Here is a 12,073-nt window from a genome sequence, read left to right as displayed (position 1 = left end):
GTAATGATAATGAATATATCTGATTTTTTTTTTTTTTTTTTTTTTTTTTTTTTTTTTTTTGCTATTTCTTGGGCTGCTCCCGCGGCATATGGAGGCTCCCAGGCTAGGGGTCCAATCGGAGCTGTAGCCACTGGCCCATGCCAGAGCCACAGCAACGCGGGATCCGAGCTGCGTCTGCAACCTACACCACAGCTCACGGCAACGCCGGATCGTTAACCCACTGAGCAAGGGCAGGGACGGAACCCGCAACCTTATGGTTCCTAGTCGGATTCGTTAACTACTGCGCCACAATGGGAACTCCTATCTGGTCTTTTTTATATCACTTCTTAATATCGTGGTCTAAAGATTGTGATCATTCGAAATCAGTATGTTATTATTTAGAATTTATGATTTACTTATATTAAAATAAAAATTTGTATAGTAAATTACTTAATGTTTACTGTCAAATATACTTAAGGATAATTATAGCAACATAAAAGTACTATCATTTGGAAGTTCCCACTGTGGTTCAGTGGGAGCCTGACTGGTATCCATGGGGATGTGTGTTGGATCCCTGGCCCTGCTCAGTGGGTTAAGGATCTGGCATTGCACTGAGCTGTGGTGTAGGTCACAGAGGCGGCTCAGATCCTACATTGCTGTGGTTGTGGAGTAGGCCAGCAGCTAGAGCTCCAATTTGACCCCTAGCCTGGGAACCACCACATGTCACAGGTGCAGCACTTAAAAGACAAAAAAAAAAAGAAAGAAAGAAAGTACAATCATTTGTACATAGAAATCAAATGTATATTTCAATTCATTAAGATATTATGCTATACTTTACGTATAGCAAGCAGGTATATATCACCAAAGCTTATATTTTTATTTAAAATTCTGGTTTATTCATAACAGGCTTATTCTTTTTAAAAAGCAATTTTTATTTTCCTCTTTTAAAAGTTGTTTTATCTTTATATTGTCAAGCCAGCACTCAGCTGATATATCTCAAAAAGCACTAAGATATTTGAGGCAAACTTTGAAGCTAATTTTTGCAAATATAAAACTCATAAGTAACAACATCTTGTGAATCTATTATAATTGGCTAATGCACATTACTGGGGACATGTGATAGGAATGAGTTTGGCATATGAAGATGGAACTAGCATATCTTCCTGAGTATAGCTCAGCATTTTTGTTTAATTGTACAGATCTGATTGAAATTATGATGCTTTTTTCAACACTAGACACTTTTTCCCTAAATTATGTTCATTATGAACTAGTCCAAGTAAACTGTAAGTGTGGCATTATGTATCTTATGTTCTCCCTAGATTGCTGCTTTAAAATGTACTTCAGGTGGTGGAAACAATAAACTTCTTTGATTTGAGAGAGACAGAGAGGGAGAGAGAAAGAACTATTGAGTACAATTATAGGGAAAGAAACTCAAACTTTGAAATCAGAATATGTACACAGGATTAAAGTTATCAGAAGAGTTAAGAAAATCAGTAAGTTTGAAAGCAATGATTTCTCATGTTTTGTTTGTCTGTTTTTTAAAGCTGTATATATTGAATGTATGTAACTCACTGAGTTTGAAGATAAGTATACACCCATAAAACCATCACCACCCATCACCCACCACCACCAAGGCTAGAAACATACCTACCATCTCTCAAAGTTTCTTCCTGCTCCTTCTTCTTATTATTATTGTTACTATTATTTTATAGTAAATTTTATGTACACAATACAGTGTTATAAGCTATAGGTACTATGCCTTTTAGTAAATCTCCAAAATTCTTGCAAAACTGAGACTTTGCACACTTTACCCATCACCTCCCCATTTCCTCTTCTGTCCTGCTCATGGTGACCACTGTTTTATTTTCTGCCTCTGTGAGAGGACATATTTTGACTATATACAATTCCACATATAAATGAGATCCTTTAGTATTTGACTTTCAGTTTCTGCCTTACATGGGCTGTACTTAACATAAAGCCCTCCAGGCCCATCCATGTTGTCACAAAAATAGAAAAACATTCTTTGTTAATAGATTGGAAGAATTAATATTAATAAAATATCCATACTACCCAAAGTAATCTACAGAGTTACTGAAAGTTCTATCAAAATCCCAAAGGCACTTTTCGCAGATATAGAAAAAACAATCCTAAAATCATACGGAATCAAGAAAGACCCCAAAGGGTCAATGCAATCTTGAAAAAGAATAACAACACTTGAGACATCTCACTTTTATGATTGTGAATTATATTACAAAGTTATAGCAATTAAAACACTGTGGTAATAACATAAACTTATAAACCAACAGAACAAAGTAGAGAGCTAGAAAATAAGTTCATGTATCTATGGTCAATTAATCTTCAACAAGTTTTCTATAAATTTGAGCTAATTTGAACTTTTAAAGTGTGTCCCAAGGTAGGACACACTCAAATTAACCTAATCATATAAATTTCAATATAGTAGCTTATGAGTAAGTATCTTATTACATTACAATTTCATATATGGCCATTTAGTTAGGAACAATTCCATTTATAAAAAGGAAGAAAAGAAGAAAGAACAAATGGAATATTTTGTTTTTTTTTGTCACAGCAAAGAATTTCTTTTACTTTAGAAACATAAAATAAAATCTGTCTCTCTATAGATCTTGGTCTCTGTAACACTGACTTCATTGTGTATTTATTCTTACTTCGAAATTTTGTAGTTATATGTTTAAGAGATTCTTACTTCCACAATATTATGAAATCTTTTGAAAGAAAAATCTTTATCCTCAAGAACCAAACCAATATCTGGGGCACAACTTGTATTAAATGTAAATTACTTGATTAAATACGTTGGATCATTTATTAATACTATAGTATTAAATGGCAGTAATTGCAACTGTCTTACACAGAACAGATACATTAAGAATGATATAAATTTATATCACTAAGGTAATCCTTCTTGTTGTTATCTAAAATAAGGTATTTTAATTAATAAAATGAGAAATTACTTTGAACAATGAATATAAATTTCAATATAATTCTTGGTTACCTATAGAATGAAGTAAATAAAATGATATGATATTGGGTGTTAAATAATATTGACTAATTTCAAGAGCCTGTTAGAAAAAGTGTTAATTGCAACCTGTTTACTAACATAAAAAAGTGTTGGGCAAAGGCTTGAATAATGTATATCTATTTTCAAAGTTGGTTTAGAAAATTTGCAATAATATCCTACTTTTGATAAAAGTTTGAAAGTAGTCAAAAAGTCAAAATGTACATACACACACACACACAAAAAAAAACTCACCAAGATTTGTTTCAAGCAGAGGCATTGTGAATAATTTACTTCTAAAAATAAGCATTGTTGCATCTAAATTACTAAGGATTTGGGGTTAGGAGGGGAAACAGGGCAGTGTTATACAGAAACTGTTCTTTTAGTTTATTTTCTTCTTTCTCATCCTTGACATGATAACAATAAAGAAAAACGTAAAAAGAAAGATTTGACAAATTGAAGCTCAAGATATGTGGAATGAAGAAAAGTGGGACAACAAAATTTTTTGCTTGATAGAATTGAATTATTTTTCCCTATGTCCCATCAGTACTAGTAAGTTCTTCAAAACTTAATCATAGAACAATTTACTCCAGCTCTTCCCACTATCTGAATGATTTGCAAGGTCCAGTAACACCAGACATTCTGTTCCTGAAACTATTGAAGTGTAGATATTATTGAAATAAGTAAGTTATAGGTTTGATTTTTAATGACACTTTTAGTATACTAAATTTAGTATTGTGGAAAGTTTCTCTAGAGGGAAAATAAGGTTAGCTTCTATAAAAGAAAAAATATAGAAATATTATACATTTTAGTTTGAATCTCAAGATTTTTTTGTGTTTTATCTCATTAATTTCTTATAAAAATCAATTGTCTCTCTCATTTTACAGCCCTGTTGCCTCAGAAAATCTTCGTGATACTCCACTGGACAAGGTAGAGAAAAAGTTTTTTTAATTTTTTTACTCATGAATTTAAATATCTATGTATCTATATCTATCTCTCACTACATATATAAACACAAAAATGTTTTAAAGCTTTTTGGGTATTGTCTGCAAGCCTTTAATTTTGCTCTTGCCCCAGGTCCTCACAAATCTTATACATTTGCACCAGGTAACCTCCTTCCTGTACTTTTTTAGTACATGCACTGTGTAAAGCCTCAGAGGGCTTGTGGGGGTGGGGGCAGAGGATGGGTGTGTGCTGATTTCTTGTCTGGGCTTAATTTACCAAAAGCTGTGATACAGTTTCGCCTGAAGAAATGCATGGGGTTTGTATTGTGTGTCTTTTTGCAATTTCCACAAAAGCGTTGTGGTATATTGGCAATACAATTTGGTTGAATCTGACAGCAGTGGTGAGTTCTATCTAGGTGAATATCGAATTGTTGTTAATCCTTAAAGACCTAAGTTCTATCAAGAGGCCGGGGCCCCAATACCTATATGCCTAAGCCTTTTAAATATTTACTTGATTTTGTACTTTAAAGATAGTAAGTTCCATTAATTTTCAAATAAAAGCAGCAATCTGTAAGTGAAAAAAAAATTCCAAAAGGCCAGAATGTATTTAATGGCTTTATTTTTAACATGTCTTGTATGTAAGAGATAACCATGACAAAATAAAATTCTCGGGTGAAGGTTGAGACAGCTTAGTGGTTACAACTACAAAGCAATCTGTTAGAAAGGATCACAATAAAAATGGTTCCATTGACATTAGAAACTATCTTGAAAATAGGATAGAACCAATCCTATTGAAAGCCCTAAGACATCTGTCTTCCACCCGACAAAGTGGTAACACCTGGACATCTTGTGTTGGGTCAGTGGCAGCCTGCTGATTTGTGATCATCCCTGAGTAAAAGACAACATGGCTGAGTTTATCCAGTGATTCTGATTTAGAGCTACCAGATGTCGTTGGCACCTTTTACCACGAGATCTGGTTCATTTAGTCAAAACGATTAGTAGAAAAGCACATGCTAGAGTGAATACGATCCTGTAAGCAAAGCTGAAGCAGTGATGGAGCAAAATAGCTTATCCACAGCAAGTCAGCGGGAAGTTTTATTCTGTCACCTCTCTTCATTAATCTGTAGACATGACTGCTTGGAGAGACAGTGAGTTGATTAGGTCCGCAGCACCATCAGCATGCAGACACTCATCACCACTCTCATTTTCATATGACCCAGATGGTGTAGCTGTTTGACTGCAATTTTCCTGTATATGTGTTTTTAATAGGTTTCTTTTTAAGTTATTGACTTTGTACCCTCTTACGGATATTTAAAGCCAAGCTGAATTAAATTCTCCTTTAGTTCCAACTTAAAGTCACCACATATTGGAGGAAAAAAAAAAAAAAACTCTTGCATATAATAATAAAAAGTGATTGTTTTCTAATTATTTTTGTGCCTAAGGAAACCTCATGTGTCCAAATTATTACCTACCTGATTTTTGTGATGTCCTAAGGAAATACAATTGACATGCGTTCTCAGGATATAGTTGAAGAAGTGGAGGTCAGAATTCACTTCAAAGAAATGAAATTTAAACCTTAGATAGGACCTTACTACTAAACTGATCCAATTAGTCATTTTTATAAGTGAGAAAAAGTAAGGAGAATTTAAAATGTTATTTGATTGAGGTTACACAAGGAGTGAGTAAATTCCTAGAGTTATATTTCTCCCTTACCTTCTGGCTCAAAACTTAAGATCATCTATCCTAGATCTCACTTAGGGAACCCTGTGCCTCGAAACAGTATCTTGAACCCATTTTGTTTGGGAAGTTCATTGCCTTCTTCATAAAGTTGGCACATTCCCAAAGGAATGTGTGTATCTAGTGTGTGTGCATCTCCAGGCAAAAGCTCTTTTGTATGACCTCTGTTCATACAAGCAGCTTGATTTAAACTGGATTACAAAATTCATGGGCCTATCAGAAGTATGGTCATTTATTGAGAAATGTTTGGAATAATTGAGAAGATAAACTTGCATGGTAGTTTATTGTCTAATCACTGCACATGAAGAATTTTAATAGTGTTTAGGCACCATTTACTATTTATATGAATGCTAGGAAACCTGCTTTTTTACCCTTTCTAGTTAATTTATTCCACTGTAAAAGAGAGCAATGATCTTACTACTCACAATACCAGGATTCTTTAGAATCTATTGGTTGTGAAACAAGGTAGATAGTTTTGCTCCTGCAGTTTCCTAATACCATTTATTTCAAGGCAGCTACACCATTACTTATAATGCTGCATCAAGCAGCATGCTGCCTGTGCATGCTGATTTCTCCTGAGTGACTCTCTCAAAGGTTGTTATTGTGCTTGATTGAAGATGACCAGAAATGCAAGAAAATGTGAATATTAATTGTTTCTGGTCATGTTCAAATACTCTCCTAACTTTTGTAGCATAAATGTAGAGTGACACATCATCCAACCATGACATCTCTTAAAATCTTTAGGCTATAATTGTTGTTTCTAGAATTTAATCTCTTTTAATGTTGATGGCATAATATCCTTCCATATGCCACCACCAGCAGAAAGGATAGGCAATAAACCAATGGGAAAAACAAGAAGAAGAGTTGTATTCTGTCTGTATCTCATCTGGTATTGCATAAGGCCAACCTGGAAGAACACAGAATAACAATATCAATTGTAGGAAAGGGTGAGCATTGGTTGGAATAGCCCACTGATATTGCAGTGCTCTTGCAGGAAATAGGTATGGTCACCAATGGACAACCTCCTGAGATACGGTATGAAGTATAGAAAAAGGTGTGGTGCCCATCCTGGGTACTGGCTGTGGGAGTTCAAGCTAATGGACTCCACTCTTTCCCCTTTGGAGTACTGTAGCCTGGAGTGGCCACCATAATCCAAATGCTGATGGTGGGCAACTCCAACTCAAGGGAGCCATTGGTAGTTTCCACCTAGAATTGTTTCTATTGTTCCACCAGAAGCACCATTCTGGTGGCTCAGTTATACATGGTCTCATGAAAGAGGTATGACACTGGCCAATAGGAAATCTCTATGCACTAGACTATTCTCCAGAACGGGTTCCATACTCCTAAAATGGAGAGTTAGGACTCAGAAGAATGCAGGGTTTTGTAAGTGTTGACAAAGATATGGCAAAGCATACTAGGGCCCTCTGAGAGTCCAAGATACAGGTTCTACTTGCTAATGTCTAAGGACAATATTACTGAAGGGCTTACATTCTTTCTAGCTACCTTTGTTTTTGGCTGAAAACTTCTACTGTTGCTGAGTGTTTGATCCCCACTGCTATTTTCTTTCTGGCTGTTGTTTCCTTGATTGAATTCCACTTTAGCATTGGCCCAAGTACAAGACATTACTTCATTTGTTTAATATTTATTGCACATCTTGTTACTAATAATTATAGACCTTGGAGAAAGAGCACATATCAAAAGAAACAAAACTCCCTCACCTTATAAAGCTTACATCCCCTTAGGAAAGATATTTAACAATATAAGCAGATAAAATGCATAGTATATGAGATGTAAATGAGGTTTTTTAATAAGAGAAAAGCAAAAAATCATAGAACGAGATGCCCTGGGGGTGAGGGAAGTGCATTTGAAGGAAGACAATCAGGAAGGATCTGGCTGAGAAAGTCATCCTACAGTAAAGACTAAAGGAGAAAGAGAGAAAACCATGCAGATGTCTGGAGTAAAAGCAAGTGCACAGGCCCTTAGGCAAAGATATGTTTGCCATGTTCAGGGAACAGTGAGGAAGTCAAGCTGTGGGACAGTGTGAGAGGCGAGGAGTCACAGAGGATGGAGCTTGAGCTGTCTGTTTCAAGGGGGTGCAACCTTTGTGGTCACATAGGACCCCAGGCTCATAAGAGCCTTAGACTTGGTTTAATGTTCTGCTGTTGTCCCTCTTGAAATTTTTCTCATAATTGGGAGCTAGGTTCTTGCACTTTCAGATTTTGGCTTTTCAGTGCAGCATACTCTCAGGTTACAATATTGAGCCTTCTTATTACTCGTGATGTTTACCTTGATCATTTGATTGTTGTCTGCCAAATTCCTCCACTGTAAATACACACTCTTTCTCTTTGTAACAGATACTTAATATCTTGTGGGAGGTACGTTTGTTACCCAACCAAACTTGGGTCCCTCACCAGCACACAGCATAGCCAATATATGACAACTACATTGTGGTGAAGGAAAGTACAGCATTTATTGTAGGGCACCAAGCAAGGAGTCCAGGGTAGATAGTGCACAGAAAGCTTGAACTCATCTGGCTTTGCTTCGAGCTGTGATGTAGGTCATAGACATGGCTCAGATCCCACAGTGTTACTGTGGCTGCGGTATAGATTGGCAGCTGTAGCTCTGATTCAATTCGACCCGTAGCCTGGGAACCTTCATATGCCATGGGTGAGGCCTTAAAAAGAAAAAAAAAGAAAAAAAAAAAAGTTCAAACTCACTGATGGGTCTCTGCAAAGCATTTTAAAAGGCAAATGGGAGAGAAGAAATCTCAGGGTATATGATCAACTTGTGCACAATTCTCAGCATGTGCACAATCAGTTGATGTGAATGAGGGAACAGCAATATTGCAGGGGTTAGCATTATCAATCCTTAGGCACCAGAAGGTCTTGATGCTAATGATGGTAATGAAGATCAAGAAGTTAATTTCTTCCATTAGGTGGTTTCAGCATCTATAAAACAACTCAGGAAATGTATACTGGATTCTATTATCTATGTACTTCAGAGGAGCTAAAGCAAAGGATGTGGGGGGAGGGGAATCTGTCCCAGGAAGACATCATAGGTCCTGCTCAGTTACAATCTGAGACAATACAACTCCTCTCTCTCCTCATTCTTCTAAGCCACTAATTTTAGCATCCGGTGGTGGATCTTGTCAACCATATTTATTACTGTGAAGCTTGCTTAATTGTGATAATTTTCTGTTCTTGATAATTACTTCATTGTTACGTAAGATGTTGCCATTATGAAAGTGGGTTTGGAAGTATAAGAAAACTCTTAATACTATTTTTGTAACTTTTCTGTAAGCCTAAAAATAGTCAAAAGATAAAACAGGGAGCTCCTGTCGTGGCTCAGTAGTTAATGAATCCAACTAGGAACTATGAGGTTGTAGGTTTGATCCCTGGCCTCTCTCAGTGGGTTAAGGATCTGGTATCGCCATGAGCTGTGGAGTAGGTCGCAGACATGGCTCAGATCCTGCGTTGCTGTGGCTCTGGTGTAGGCCAGTGGCTACAGCTCCAATTAGACCCCTAGCCTGAGAACCTCCATATGCTGTGGGTGCGGTGCTAGAAAAAGGCCAAAAGAAAAAAAAAAAAAGATAAAACGAAATATAAAAGAAACTAAAATTTCATTTGTGTTTATATTGAAGTCATAGGTTAATCATTAATTAATTTGAGGAAAATTCACATCTTATTAATTTAGCTCTCAACTAAAACCTTACACATTTGGTTGTCCCATCCAATGTCATAATACTACCTCTTTTATGAGTCAACAGCTTCATGGACAAGAAAATGTTTAACTTTGTCAAATGTTATTTCTGTGTCAAAGCAGGTGAAAATTTAGGTTTGATCATTTAATTTAGCAATGTGAAAGTTACCGGTATCCTTCCTAAAGAAGGTTTCAGTGGAAGCCTAATCAGGTTAAAACCTAATAAGAACATGTTCAATAGAGGATAGTGGGAAAGGAATTGAAAAAAAACACACACAATTACTTCAAAAAAATTTTATGTAAAGAGAAAGAGAGTTTAGATCAGTAGATGAAAGATAAATGGAATTAAGACGTTTCTTTATCTTTCACTTTTATTAACTTTATCTTTTTTTAAGTCACAAAGGAAATATACCATGGTCCTATACAGGTGGTGATCATCCAGGAGAAAGGGAAAAATTGATATGGATATAAAGGAAAGACTTAGCTGGAGCAATTCCTTGAATCGTATCCAGTACGAAAGTGGGAGTCTGGCTGACTAAAGGAGAGAGAGACATGTCAGTATTGATGAGGGTTTTATTTAAGCCATGTTCTGTTATCCTAGTGTAGCCAAGACTAAACAGAAAGCTGAATTTGGCAAGAGTTTTGGATTTGCTTGTTTGTTTAAAGCTTACCATAAAATATGAGAGGATTCAAAATCTTGAGGGCAAATACCAATAAATAATTATAATGTTTTATATAAAATGTAAGCTTGGAAGAGGAGATATGAGAAGATAAGAAGTTTTGGGGACAGTGAAAAAGTCATGATTTCAAAGTTTTATGAATTTAGTTAAATCAGTGGTTTATGATGATTGGAGTATTAGAAGGAAGGAGGTTTTCATGCCTTTGAGTTTTATTTATAGTTTGTTTATTTATTTATTTATTTATAGGATTTTATTCCTCCAATTATATGAACTAAGGCTCTGCCCAGAAATGTAGACTCAATTGTAATTACTTCTAGTTTAAGATAACAATTATTTGCAAGGTAAAACATTCATTATTTCTTCTCCAAAGTCAGGCTTTGTAGAAGCCATGAGATAGGTGATTGATAGATAGGTAGAGAGATGCATAGATAGGTACATAGGTAGAATTTATAGATATTATGTATCACACAGGAGATCATCTATGCCTGAAATACTGTAGGAAAAGGCTTTCTTATGACTTTCAACATACCTATCTATTTTTTATGGTTTTCTATTATGAGAGTTATATATATATATGAGATTATATGTCATCACAGACAATAATGATTAACTGACCAAGTACTTTTGTATCGTGTATTCTTTAACAGAACTAATATTTGATGAACATACACATACACCTTGGAAGATATAATTGTCCAGGTGTAAATGTATCTGGAAATCATTCTAAAATGTCTGTTTTTACCGTTTGTTCATATAATATTTTCACATCTCCAGGGTTGATACTACTGCTTTGCATTCCAGTTACATACTTAATTGTGTCTCCGTGCCCCTCTCATTCTCATAGCATGACATGGACAATATCTTAATATTTGTGGCTCCAGCATTAGACTAGTGCTGGACACACAGGGAGGTACTTAATGTTTATTTTCTGGATAAATAAATACATGCATAACATGAATCAATAACAAGAGTGAACACAAAGAAACTTCTAAAGAAATACCATAAAAATAATGTAAAATAGCTTAGGGTTATAAAGCACTAAGGTATGATGAACCAATGAGTATTTTTTTCTTACTGAATTAATTAGCTTTATTAAAGGTACAGGTGATAGAGTTTTATGATAGACTTCATGAACTCTGCAAAGTTTTTCATTATTTGAGGAAGTATCAAATTAGCCATGATAGATCTCTACTAATAACTTGAATAAGAACAAATGGATTTGCTCTACAAAGTTTGTAACAATGACCCGTGTTGTTTAAACAGTATATCAAATCCTGCTGTGACAGTGGAGTCATATTTGGTCTCTATTAGTCCATGCCCTACTTAAATTCTTAATTCTATTCTAAGATAGTTTGTTTTGAAGTTAACCTGGTTACTCTGAAATTAGAGGATCCTGTCTCATCATGCTAAAGATTTGTTTTTCCAAAAATGTGACAGGAAATCATCCAAAAATGTGTACCAAGATAAAAGATATGTGTCTATATTCACCTAAGGACGATATAGTCATAGAGCTGGCCGAATTTCCTTATTTTTTTAGTTAAACTATACATATAACATATGTACAGTTTAGGGATAATTTTCTCAAAAACGTATTCTGCTTTTGGTTTGTAATAATATTTAGTTATCTTTATCATTGTTATTACAGCCTGGCATTTTAACCCTTCATTGGTATTTCTCCCCATGTTCTTCCCACCCTTACTAATGGCATGGACTGTATCTTGTTATTAGTAACCACAGCATTTAGACCTGTATAGGATATATGGCAGGCATTGAATATGTATTTTATGGATGAATACATTAATGGATAACATGCATGCACAGAAGAGTGTATATTTCCCAAGGAATAGTGTGGCAAAAATTCTAAAAATAATATAAAGTGTCATATTTGTAAAATAGTTTTTAGTATTTTAGGTATGATGAAAAGGCATGATGAAATGTTGAACTGATGACTTGTCTTTTGCCTATAATTTAATTTTTTTAGTGAAATGAAAACAATCAGCTGT

General features: G+C 35.1%; 1 long non-coding RNA gene across 1 annotated transcript in view; it reads left to right on the top strand.

Annotated features, from left to right (window-relative positions):
- Nucleotides 1–8,396, top strand: part of LOC106505092 (uncharacterized) — a 573,890-nt gene extending 565,494 nt beyond the window's left edge. Inside the window, exon 4 of the long non-coding RNA XR_014842989.1 lies at nt 3,898–8,396. This is a non-coding gene — a long non-coding RNA (uncharacterized LOC106505092). The remainder of the gene's footprint in view (nt 1–3,897) is intronic.
- The last annotated feature ends 3,677 nt before the right edge of the window (nt 8,397–12,073 follow it).

The sequence above is a fragment of the Sus scrofa genome, chromosome 4, assembly GCF_054392235.1.
Source record: "Sus scrofa isolate SSC_HxYL_T2T_F1_AM1 chromosome 4, Sscrofa_HxYL_maternal_Yorkshire_Landrace_v2.0, whole genome shotgun sequence".
Classification (NCBI taxonomy): domain Eukaryota; kingdom Metazoa; phylum Chordata; class Mammalia; order Artiodactyla; family Suidae; genus Sus; species Sus scrofa.
Note: the sequence above shows the minus strand (reverse complement) of the source record. Positions and strands in the feature narration are given on the sequence as shown.